Source organism: Dermacentor silvarum, chromosome 3 (genome assembly GCF_013339745.2).
Source record: "Dermacentor silvarum isolate Dsil-2018 chromosome 3, BIME_Dsil_1.4, whole genome shotgun sequence".
In the NCBI taxonomy this organism is placed as follows: domain Eukaryota; kingdom Metazoa; phylum Arthropoda; class Arachnida; order Ixodida; family Ixodidae; genus Dermacentor; species Dermacentor silvarum.
In genome coordinates, this window is record NC_051156.1 from 172024679 (window position 1) to 172037631 (window position 12953).

Below are 12953 nucleotides of genomic sequence, written 5' to 3' on the forward strand. Positions count from 1 at the left end.
CTTGCAACGTACTATACTAAGCGTGCCGCAGCCGCTAGCGCTTATAAACTGCCCACACTGCATTATCATTGACGTGTATAGTGTCCGCGCATATTATGTGTTTATTTTTGTGTGGCTTCTCGATAACATGCGCTGCATTTACAAGCGATATGCCGGAACGCACCTTGCCACATTGTGAAGTCCCACGCCGCAGCTTATACACACGTTTTTCGTGTATATAACGTATCTCAAAGTAGATAGTAGATCGAGAATATTGTTTATGGGACCTACTTCCTCACAACTGATGTCATCGCACTGGGTACACTGCTACGGCGATACTATAGCCATCGCGCGAGAAATAAAGGCCGGTCTGCTGTTCACAGTTTCCCGCGGACCGACGTCTTAAACCTTAGTTTGAAAAAGCCCAGCTTTTTTTAGCCAGCTACGAGGTGCTCAACAGGGCGTTGAATGTTTCATAAAAGCCATTCGTTCACGCGGCACACCGCTTTTAGTGTTGCGGGTAAAATTGGCCAAGTCACGCGCATAACCCGCTAAACGCGCTGTCAGCGTCGCGAAAGTGACATAATTTTGACGGCGCCGTTTGTGTGAGTACCCATTGTTCGGCGCTTTCTATATATGTTAAAAAAAACTATATAGATTCTGCACATGTGCGCAAAGTGCTGGAGAAGTGAATAGCTGGGTAAGAAACGGTAACCAGTAGGCACGAGCATCAAAGCTTAGGCATTAATTCATTAAGGAACACACTGCGAACCTCCGGCGGCCGTTGACGTGCTTGCATAGAACGCTGGGCATTACGTGCGCATCGCTGCCATTTATTTAGAAGCTTGTTGTAGAATTAAACACAATGCAGAAGGATAGACGACGAAAAGGTCATGGAGTCCTCGTTTCTATACGCAGGTCTTCTAGCGTGGGTGGAAAGGTCATCCCTGATCTCATGCATCGGAAATTCTAGCTGCCTGCGCCTTTCGTATTCCTGGTGAGTGTATTTCTCTACAATGTTCTTGCGGTTCGCAGCACCTATACTTCTTCTTTGACTGAGCCCTCGTTTGTTTGTGTACGTGCTTGTGTTTGTCTTCCGTTCCTTCGGTGACGAGCTTAATTCTCAGCGAGTTTTGAATTGTATGAGAGCACTGAGGCTGCATGCGATGACATCACTAAACTAACCATGTAAACTTACAGAAAGAAAAATGCAAAAACACTTGAAGGGTACTTATCGATGTTTTCGTTCCTTTACATCATTGCTGGATGAAAATACACTATGACAAGTGTATTGTCATACACTGCTCTACGGCGTGCTTGCACATGCTTGGCGTCTGCTTTACGCATGCATGCAATGAACTTATATCAGTTCACCGCTTGCCTTAAAAAGTTATAATTACAGCATTTTCAGCAATTCAAAATCTAAGTTGAGTTTAGTTGTGTTTTGTATCCTAATTCTCAAGACTTTTTGCATAAATTATCTGCTTTAAACTTTGTACTGTACGCCTAATACCAAGTATCGCATGTGACGCGTTGACGTTGTAAGTAGACCTTCGCGTAGAAAATTTGTCTCCTCATATATACCCTGTGCCCCAACTAATGTGCACCCAACAAAAAAAAAAAGAAAAGGAAGAGGTGCGTCATACTACTCCAAAACAAGAAGAAAAAAATAAAGGAAAACGAGTACATACTGTTCACAATAGAGTTAGGCAGCCGTCCGTAATTTTGCTGTTGATCGCATTTAGTTAGTACTTTAATTATGTAGCTCGTGAAATACCGCTCTGACCGACAAGGTGCACATGAATAATTTGGAGACAATTGTAAGAAACATCACCCAAGAATGTTTTGAGTAAGACACTACTTCCGTGTGAATGTTTTTGCGGCTGGAAACGAAAGCCCGTGAAAAATAGAAGTCACGAAAATAGTATGTCGCTTTAATAAGCATTCAAGTTCTATATGTTGTTTATAATTTTCTAAAGCTTCTTTCACACCTAGATTATACCAACAGTATAGTTTACGCTCTGAGTAATGAATTATAATTATTAGCTGACATATTTAAATTGACAATAATGTCACTGGCGACTGCTCAACTTGACTGTGAACAATGTTCTGCAAGAGGACTTGAGTTGGTTTGTGTTTTACATGAGGAGATTCTGTACCGCGAAAGCATGATCCCAAAGGAGACAGATACACGTCACAGGTGCTGCTAACAGGTTTATTGTTAGCTGTTGTAAGTCGTGATGCGTGTCACTGTAATGACGTGTGCCTGTGACGTGTGTCTCTGTCTCCTTCGTGATCGTGCCTTTCGCGTTATACAATATGTCATTATGCGAACAATATGTTTAACTTGACTGTGCTCGCGTAATATGATATATCTGTCTTTTTTAAAGCTTACGGTGCGTGATATTCCGAACACCCTGTGTGCACAGTGCGTGGAGCAATTTCCGTTCTCCGCGCCAGCGTTGAGTGGCGAATGAAGTACTATAATACAAAGACGCTCCATTATATTCAATAAGGTCACCTCTGGGATCCAGATCGCAGTTAATTTATTCCGTTCTCGCGCTCTCCGTGACGTAATTCCGACGCAATTGCGACAGGTTCGATTATCCCCTCGTTATCCCGAGGCTTGCGTCGCCCGCGTCGCGAACGCTATTCGATGAGGCATTGGCGCGCTTCGACACTTCGTCCGGATGGAGCTGTGCTCCGGTGGTGGCGAAATGATCGAGTCATAAACGACCCACGCGATCATACCAAAGCCATATATGAGCGTGGTACTTCGCCCAGAGAACACCCGCCTGTTATTTTTCTTTTTTTTTTCTTCTTTACACGTGTTCATCGCACCAAGCGCCGGGCTGTATACTATAGTCGCTGCGTTGACCCGCATGGCGTAACTGGTGCAAAGATGACGAAAATCGGAGAGCAAAGATGTTACCGCTTTGCTTCGCTGTGACAATTTTCTTATCTCGAATTATTTTTTGTCAGTTTTCCATTCTTTACGAAACGTATACATCTGCGCAGCGACTGCGTCTTGCGTAAATCGTTGCGCAGTACCGCGACCTTGGCATTGACGCTCTGACGTTGCGTGAAGGACACACTATGCGTTGAGCCTCTTTTTTTTTTTTTTTTTTTGAGTGCCGGTTGCGCAAAATAGAAGAAGGAAAAAAAAATGAAATATGAAGAAGAGCTATGCCGACGTGGGGCTGCCGTTTCCCTTGTCTCTACCACGTAGCTTTTACGGGGTTTCCATTTCGTTTTGTTTTAGCGGAAAGGTACGTGTTTCACCGGAAAGAGAGCCGTTTCGGTCGCTTAAGCGCCACTGCAGTGTTTTAGTGCGAGAGCTTTTGTTCTTCTGTTGCTGGCGTTAACCGTATTTTGAAAGCTTCGACTTTAGGGCGTTTTGGAGGGTATCGCGAGTTTCTGCAGATAAAGTGAAAAAAAAATTCAAAAAGAAAACGGTGTGTTTGTGCATCGCGTGCACAACACACTTATTAACATAGATTCAAACGCGAACATCTCGGCAACAACTCTGATGTGTCGTTCCGTTGGCAGGTTTACGTACATTTGAAGCAGTATGCGTGGCTTAATTGAGACTCCGAAACGCACGGTTAGGAATATAGTGCGGGCTTAGAAACTGGCTACAAAGTTATTACATATCGCACTTCCATGTAATAATGCGTATCAGGCGTTCTGATAAGTAATTACAATTGTTCGCGTTTCATTTTATGCTGATGGCGCGTGTTCAGTGGGCGTTTCGTTTCCAAAGAACCGCACTTCCTGTGTGAGCTCAACATAACTTCACAGCACCTCTTGCATGAGCGCATATTGAAAAAAAAAAGAAACAATTAAACAGCGCGGTGCGCTAAGGCTATAATTACTTACGTCCGGGAATATGAAACGACGAATATAGGTGCTGGTCTTGTGGAATCCACGTGACGACGTCGGCGAAAAGTCCGGCATAAAGTTCGTTGACGCCGGTCTAAATAGCGGTCGCCGCCGTGTACCTTTCGACGGCGCTATATCGTAGATGCAAATTCGTAAAGGTCTTCGAATAGGATGTACTCGAGAAATGTGCACCGCGCTTAGGTGCGCTTGGTTTTGTCCTGCCGGAGGGCGGCGCGTAAAAGATTGTGGATGAGGTCCCAATAATTCCCCACCCCGACTTTCTGCAGCATGAAATCCTGGTTTTCTTGTTTCCCTCCATTTTTGGCGTTACGACAACTACGCCATGACTCATTTTAGAGCGCTATAGAGAACAATTTCCGTGAACTATATACACGCGCAGTTAAATCGAGTTTCCTCACTTGTGTACCTCACTTGTGTTCGCAAAGGTGTAAGTGTTGTTTCAACATAAAAGCACTAGTATTTTTTTTTCTTACAATGGTTCACTGAATACTTAAGTAGTTACATAAATCGCAGTGCAACAAAAAGGCAACAACATGAGATATAGCTAGATTAAACATGCAAATTGCAGACAATGACGTGTTCGAAAATATTTACCGAGCATAATTTCCGAAATATTTTCCGAAATGAACGCTTCTGTGCTTGCACTCAATGTATCAACGTAAGTATTAGAGAATCAGTTTATGAAGAAGACATCGGAACAATCAAATTATCGCTACAAATTGCTGCACGAGCGGACATTGTTGACGTGGGCATAAAAATTGAAGTTATGTTTTTTTTTTCTCTTTTTTTTTAGTTTCTTACTTTAGCCTGGACAAACTTCGCACTGCCAGCACTCAGGCCGGCAGTGCATTGCAAGAACATGCAATGATATGTGTTCTTTGCGCACTGATGTAAGGCGATACTGCCTTCGAAGAAACTGCATAGTTGGAATTTAGACAGGCTTACCAATTTTTATATAATAATAATAATAATAATAATAATAATAATAATAATAATAATAATAATAATAATAATAATAATAATAATAATAATAATAATAATAATAACCCGTCATGGGTGTCTTAGGGGTTATGGCGTTGCGCTGCTAAACACAACGTCGCGCAATCAAAACCCGACCACGGGTTTTGATTGCGTTTGCATCCCGCCTTCATCTAAATGATGGGGGCGGGATGCAAGAACGCCTGTGTGCCGCCGTGCATTGGGATCACGTTGAAAAACCCCGACCAGGTGGTCAAAATTAATCTGGAGTCCCGCACTGCGGCGTGCCTCATAATCAGATCGCCATTTTGGCACGTAAGACCACCTTATTTAATTAATGTAATTTCATAACAGTCCCCTACAGAAAGTTCGGTTTGCCACTGCAATAGTTCCATATATTTTGCCTGTAATTTTCATAAGGATCATGCGGAAAACTTGTGAAATTGTTGAAGTGTATGCAGAACGTTTTATTAACGTAATAATAATAATAATAATAATAATAATAATAATAATAATAATAATAATAATAATAATAATAATAATAATAATAATAATAAGAAGAAGAAGAAGAAGAAGAAGAAGAAGAAGAAGAAGAAGAAGGAAGAAGTAGGAGATGAGGAGGAAGAAGACGAATAAAATTGCCTTTTTTTTTTCCGTCACCGGGACGTATAAGGGTAAGAAAAAAAAACTGCAATCACGGCTTTATACAAGTTCTCGCTTTTCTCGGAGACGTTCCTTAGAGACAGATGTACACTGCCGGCGTACAGCAGCTGTCGGAACCTAATGTATAGGAGAACGAAGTAACGCGCGCGAAGAAGGTTGGAGACCGATAACGAGGCATTTAATTATTGGCGAACACTCACTCGACCAGGGCGTTGCCCTCGGGGCCTTGAAAAAGCGGCCCGGGGGAGGCAAGAGGGCGAAAAAAAAAAAAAAAGCTCGTGAAAGTGCGGCGACACGGAAGGGGCCGCCGTGCTCGACTCCATTAGCCGACGAGAACGGTTCTCGTCGTCGGTCCTTTCCGCTCGGCAGGCGGCGCTGTGTGGCGTCCGCACCGCTGTGGTCGGAGGTCATTAAGTATTGCTGAGTGAAAGTGAGGAGTGCGAAGGGGCGGGGACGTAGAAGTGACGTGTGCCGTATAACGGAGAAGTCAATAGGCTCGTATACGCTGTCTTCGGAAGCTGCCGTAATGTACCGTATGTGTCCCACGTATAACTTGTGGCAAAATTTAGAAGAAAAAACATGCCAGTGCCACGGATAGCTGGACAGAACCAGGGTGAATGTTGTTTGCCTTCGGTTGGAGCGAGTCAGGCTTTTTTTTTTTCTTTTGTTATGCGCCAAATTATAGAATTAGTTGATATAATAATTAAACAGCTTCGTTAACTATTACATTCAGAGCAATAGTGTTCATGAGAAAAGTGCCGCGCGACTATAATCGCGCGGCACCGTTTTGTGTTTTACGCGTTTTCTTTCAGGGTTGGAAAAAACTTTCATGTAGCACGTATTGAGCAACAAAAAGCTGGATCGGGAATTTTTCAGGATGGTCTACAATTTCCTCATTGGCACTATTGCTCCGAATATAAAGTTTAAAGAAGTTGATAAATGAATGATAACTAATTAAGTTATTAGGCGAAATGCAAGGAAATATAGTCTGACTTCCTCCAAGCGACGCCAAGCAACATTACGTTGGGTCTGTCCAGCTACTTACGTATTTTTACATTTTGGCACAAGTTGTGGTGGGACACGTGGTATATATATATATATATATATATATATATATATATATATATATATATGGGCTTGAATTTGGCAGTCTTGATGCCGTGAGGTAACATACGGGGGTTTATTGGCCAGTTGCGCCTGATCAGGAGATCACGTACTACGTTACACCTGCGGATAAAACTATGGCGTGCCTCATAATCAAATCGTGGTTTTGGCACGCAAAAACCCCAGAATCGTTGTTGTTGTTGTTGTTGCCTCAAAACATGGATCATACCCACATGGGTATTGCCTACACTGGGTTAATGAAAAGTGCATCTAACAAAGTACCAAAAGGGAAGAAAAGGCAAACATTCCAAACAAAGCGTTAGCAACTAAATGCTAACAGAAATTTTGAGAGGGTTATATACACGGTGAAAAAAAAAGAAAATAAAGTAATGCGTCCAACGGTCGGTACCCTAACAGCGAAACCTTCCTGACGCTTCAATGAACTTCTGTATAGCAGTAATCATCGACCCATGGCTTGTGCCTAATTGACAGGCGCCAAAGGACAAAATGTTTGGTGTAGTAAGCGCTAACCCTAGCCTAGTAGTTGGAAATATGCGGAACATTCTGTGGAGAGAGGAGAAGCGGCAGCAAGAAAGAAAGAAACGGTCAATAATTTTTGGTACATTAAAAAAAGAGCAGAGGTTAGTTATGCATAAACCAGATCTATGAAGGTAAAAATTTAGGCGGGGAACTCTACAACGGAAGTTGATAAGGTCACCTCTCATTGTCGTGAAAGGCATTTGCTTGTGTGCCACCGGAAATTTAGTTGTCCAAAATCATCTGCGGAAAGTAGGGATGATTCGTTACAATTTAGAAATAAAATGCGTTTAAATCTAGCTCCAGTTATAAAAGCGAAATCAGGAAGAATATTTAAGACTGGACCATTTAGTGACTATACGATGCGAGCGAGTCAGCTCGCTTTACCAATTCAGCAACTATTTTCTTTAATACTTGTGTTTGTGTACAAGAATAGTCCTAGTAGTGTTAGCCACCACCGCCTCTTTGGTCGTGGGCGGCGCTGGGTAACATTCGCATTTGTCGTACATAGAAACCGTGTCGCGCAAACTATTGTGGCCGAGTCTCGTAATAAAGTGTAGTTGCGCGCTTACACGAATTCTGAAGCGCCGCCACGGCACCCTCAAAGCGACCCGGGCGAAATATTCTACGAGAAGGCGCGACACCCGCACGACTTCCTCGTCTCGCGCTCCAAGGGTGGTTTCCGGAAGAGCATGCGCGGCACCGGGGTTGGGCTGTTTCCGCTCGCGATTCCGGCATCGAGCGCTTGGTCTGCTGCTTTGTCGGGGCGGTTTGTTTGGCCGACGTTGTGGGCGAGCAGGAGGGGCCGACGGGGGAGCCCCGAATGAAGCGCTTGCGTGTATATACGCCTCCCCTCCACCTCCGCGGCGTCGTTTGCAACTCGTCGCCGACCTCGTTCACGTGGCAAACTGACCGCCTCCTGTGAAAGCAATCTCATGGGGCAGAGGCCAACCCTGCGCAAGCGGCAAAGAAACAGGCTGTGTCGAAACAGCCCGATGGTGTGCCGCACCGTTTACGTTTGGGGTTCTGGCGCCCCGCGTTAGCGCTTAGTATAGTTAGTACACGCGTGCGAGGGGGCAGTGGAAAGACTGTCTTCAAAAAATATTCGTGTTGTGCTTTTTTCCTTCAGTCTTCTACGCACTTCGTATCGCGCGTCACGTGAAATAAACAGGCGTTGCTTTAGAAGAGGCGCGGCTGTGTATATAGAATGACGAAAAGGGCGAAATTAATGGAACTGGTACACTTATAGTTTTCGCGTGAGGTCATGGACGCAGCTTGCTAACGGTGCTATAGTACCCGAAAATGACGGCCAGTGGTCAGAGCGCATGTAAGAGCAGCGCTTCATCCGCCTTATCGACGGAATCAGCCGGCCGTGAACGGTGGATGATAAGTGTGGCATTGAATTGAGTAGAAGGAAGCGGTACATCATACCGAATCTAGAGTTTCTCGTTTACGTTTCACTGTGCTATAGTGCCTCAACATGGCGGCCACGATGACGTCAATGCAAGCCATCTATAGTATTGTTAACTTATGTCGACCTTTTATACTTTTGTCTCTTCTGCCATTGTCCCGCTAGGGAATTTTTATTATACGCGCTCAGTTCCGTTGGGGCTAATAAATGTTATTTCCGCCTTCGCCTCCACTGAGTAGCATAAATATGAACGTCTGCAGGTACTAATTGTTTAGGGGGAAGAACTAAGTGCTACGCGATTGGCAACATTTAAAGTATCGTCTCGTGATAATCACCTGCATTATCAGCGAGGTTGCCCGTAAGCACACTGGGAGCCCACTGGCCTTGACGGCCACTGGGCATTTCCGTGTTCTTGAAGACAAGTTGCGAGACGCTCGCTTTTCCAGATTCGTAGGAGCGCAAACAGAGAGCCGCGACGAAAAAAATGCAGCAGCAACAGAATTGATGCGAAGTGAAACTTTACTGAAGCGATTGATTAAATGCTTTAAAGCTAAATGCGGTGCGTGCAATTGTGTTTACATTAATTCGACGCAACGTGTAACATGGCGCAATGCTTGCGTTTATACACCGCAGAGATGACAACTTCAACATTATGCACTCTTGTAAGTCTTGTAAGTCTCGCATGTGCATGCACGCAATAAATCGGGCAGATGCACAGTGTGGGACACCTAAGCAGCGAGATCACGAGGCTGAAGGCGCTGTGGAGAGAAGAATGATGACAGTTGCATGCACAAGGATGTACGACATGTATCAAGTACAACTTAATGATTACGTACCTCATTTGTCACAGTGTGACATGCACGTTCTTGAGGATTGACCAGGATTGGGCACACACCCAATGGTACATAAAGCTTTCGCACACAGAAAGCCTGGCTTTGAAATTAAAAGAAAACAGAAAGTAAAAAGGTTTGACGGCTGACAATCTTCTGGTGATTTATGCCCAGTGTTCTAGGCTAGCATTACTTTAATCTACGGGGCTGGACTCTCCTCTGTTGTGATCATCCTCTGTCTGCTATTTCTGTGCTGCGCTTTCTTCTTTCATTGCCTTCTTTCTTACTTCCTCTTCAAGAGGGTAGGCGTATTGTCCCTCTCAGGATGAAATTGATGGCCTGTTCACATGCCTTGCTCATTGACGCTTTGGTACACTTACCAGATACGCCGAGAAGCCCTGCACACGAGTAAATACAATAAAAGTCTAACCTTTCAGTCGAAATGCTGCACCCATACATGATTGAGTCTACAAAGGTGCGTTTCAGTGCTCACCATATTTGTGCATTCCCATCTAAAAGAAGAAGAAGAAGGAAATGTTTCTTGAGCATCATTCCACCTCACATGAAAGTGGAGTTCTCGATCGCTTTGCTTTTCCTGGCGAAACAGAAAAAGAGAAGAAATGTGGTTACTCTTTCATCTTCATTAGAAATGTCTCACGCTCGGAAGCCGTGTCCACCGACCACCTACCCCTTCTTTTATTTTATTTTACTTTTTACAAGCTGTCCCCCTTTACCACCTGTCATTTGCCGGCTTTGGGGCAATCTTTTTACGCGACGAGTGTTTCACGAGCTCTAGACAATACGCTGGCTCGCTCTTTTGCGAGCGACCGTTAGAACGATCGCCGAAAAAAAGCACGACCGCGCGCAGTCATACCCATCGAACCTGGGTTTCCCGCGGCTGCCTCGAACACGTCGTCCCCCAGGGAGACACGGCTGTGACAGCGAGTATGACCGCCACGCCGGCGCCTAAACCTCCGGTCTTGGCGGTTTTGTTGTTATTCTTACCTTCGCGGATGCTTTATTGATATTTATATTTTTACGTGTTTGTGACGTCAGCTCGCGCTGGCGGATTCCCTTTAGGCACTCTTTTGTTCTTCCTTGCGTGACAGGCCGCTTTCGATCTCGTTGCTAAGCGGTCGCGACGGTATACGGATCTCAACGGATCTGGGAAGAACACCGATGAGTCTTAGTGATGAGTGTCCCCGTTCCGGCCGATGATGTTGTTCACTGACTAGTTGCCGCAGTGGCGTTCAAGCTTTCTGAATGTCTCTCTCTTGTTTCCTTGCTTGCTTTATTTGCGTCTTCTTTTCTCTTCTGTATCTTTGCTTTTATTCTTCCGGCCATGAGAGGCTGGGTGCCTCACCGGTCTTTGTAAGACGTCCGTCCGCTTTGTTTCGCCAAGCATTGAAGGAGAGTTAGTGGACGCTATCAGCCCCCGATAGAAAAGAACCGGATTGAAATTAAGGTTCTTTGCATAGTGCGATGTCGCTGGCCCGTCTTTTTTTTTTTCAGTACACACTAAGCCGCTGGCGTCCGCCATTATTAAACCTCCCCTATGGCTCTATTTCAGGCCTGGTATACCGAAAGGCAGTGGCTTGTAGCTGGATTACCGGAGCCTCGAGGGTTTGAATAGAGTGCTCTGGTCGAGATTGCGTTCGTGACCTTCCCCTTTATTTCCGCTTCAGTCGACTCGCCTCTCCTGTATAAAATTGGATAAGCCAAGAAAATTCCTTGTCTTAAAAGCCAAAATAATAAAAAGCAAGAAAGATTTCTTCTCCATGCTAAACGCATTAATTAGGTTACGCTTAGACGACCACCTCAAACTAGGTTTAATTGCTTTTGTGTCTGTCTTGTACTTTGCAGTGGTTGTTTAGTTGCTGCCGGGAATGCCAACATATAATGAAATTCGTACACGTCGTGGCTATTCTTTTGGACGCAAGACTAATCTATGCGTGGTAATAATAACACGCTTTTATTATGGCTTTGACTCATTGTTTAATCTGTAATATGAGAGGTCACCTAGCCTTTTGTCATGACGTCGTCATCGTTGTCGTATCCTTAATTGAAGGAGTTTTGGGACGAAGGCCTCTGCAACAAATCTGCAAGTAATCCTGTACTGCATCAACTAAATTTAACCTCTTCAGAGAAAGTTTTCAACCTTATCGCTATATATGATCCTCTGCGGCTCTTCATTGCGCTTTTTGTCCTCTTGACACCAATCTTGTACCTCTACTAGACCACCGGCTATGTAGGGGGATCATTTCTAAGTTTTATGGGATTTTTATGAATCGCTTGTGGCAGATAACATAATTCTTGTCCTTGACCTGGAAATGTTGAAGAGTCGGACATTAGTTGCACGAGAAATCGAAACACATATTCATATAATTAACGAAAGTGTAATAATTAACTTTTAATTAATTACTGCACGGCACGTACTTAAATTTACGAATTGTAGCCCGTTAGCTTGCAAGACGGATCCACTTGAAATGAATTTCCAGGATTACACCAGTTTCGGATATTATTTCCCCAAAGTGTGGAACGAAATACGTGCACGGGCGTTCCAGTTACTTTTGTGTTTCAATGCATAAAAGAGCGTTTGGTAAAAAGAGGAGCAAAAGTGCAATTTTACGGTAACTTTGATGGCGCATATCTCCAAATTGGCGTCATTCTGGAAATTCATTCCACGGGGATACGCCTTGCAAACTCACCGGCTACTATTCGTAAATTGAATATGTGCCGTAAAGAAACTAATTCAAAAGATAATTAGCGGATTTCTGTAAATTAGTTGAATGTCTTTCGATTTCTCGTGCAAGTAATGCTTGCCTCTATGAATAATCCAGCTCAACGACTGCAATTATGCTATCTGCAACAGTCTATTTTAAAAAATTCAAAGAAATGAAAAACGATCACCGTGTATAATTTACGTATGTTATACGTAGCTTGCCAGCCAGAGTCAACTTTCTCATTCCGTTATCTTATCTAGAATATTACATACTTCTACTTTATCTATGATTGACAGTGCTGTCTTTGTGCCACATAGCGTTACATTTGCCATTTTGCTTTATTTCTCTCAGTGCGCTATTCTTAGAGTCTTTTCACCTCGGGCTATTCCAACTTCCGACATTATAGCGATTAGTTGCAGGTGCGAAGGCTGTCGATATATAGTACACTTATCTTGAACACTAATATAGATGTCGTGTTCATTGCTTTTAGTTCGCAAAAGAAGCTGTTTTCTTGTTCAAGTACTGAAATGGTCATGAATGAAAGTAATGAATGGTCACGACGTCAAAATTTTAATTCATAGAGAAGCTGATAAGGGTTGATCATTAGGAGTGTAGATTGTAATTAACATTTAGCCTTCAGCAGTTGTGTGGATAGACTATACAAGGATAGTAAAAGCCAGTACCAACAGGGAGCCCAACGCCGCCATGATCGTAACGCAAAATAAAAAGAAATTCTGATGTTTGAACGCGACGACTGTCGCAATCCAGCGAGTAAATTATGCCTTGTGACACTTGCTCTGGCAAACACGACAAATGTTCGCCATC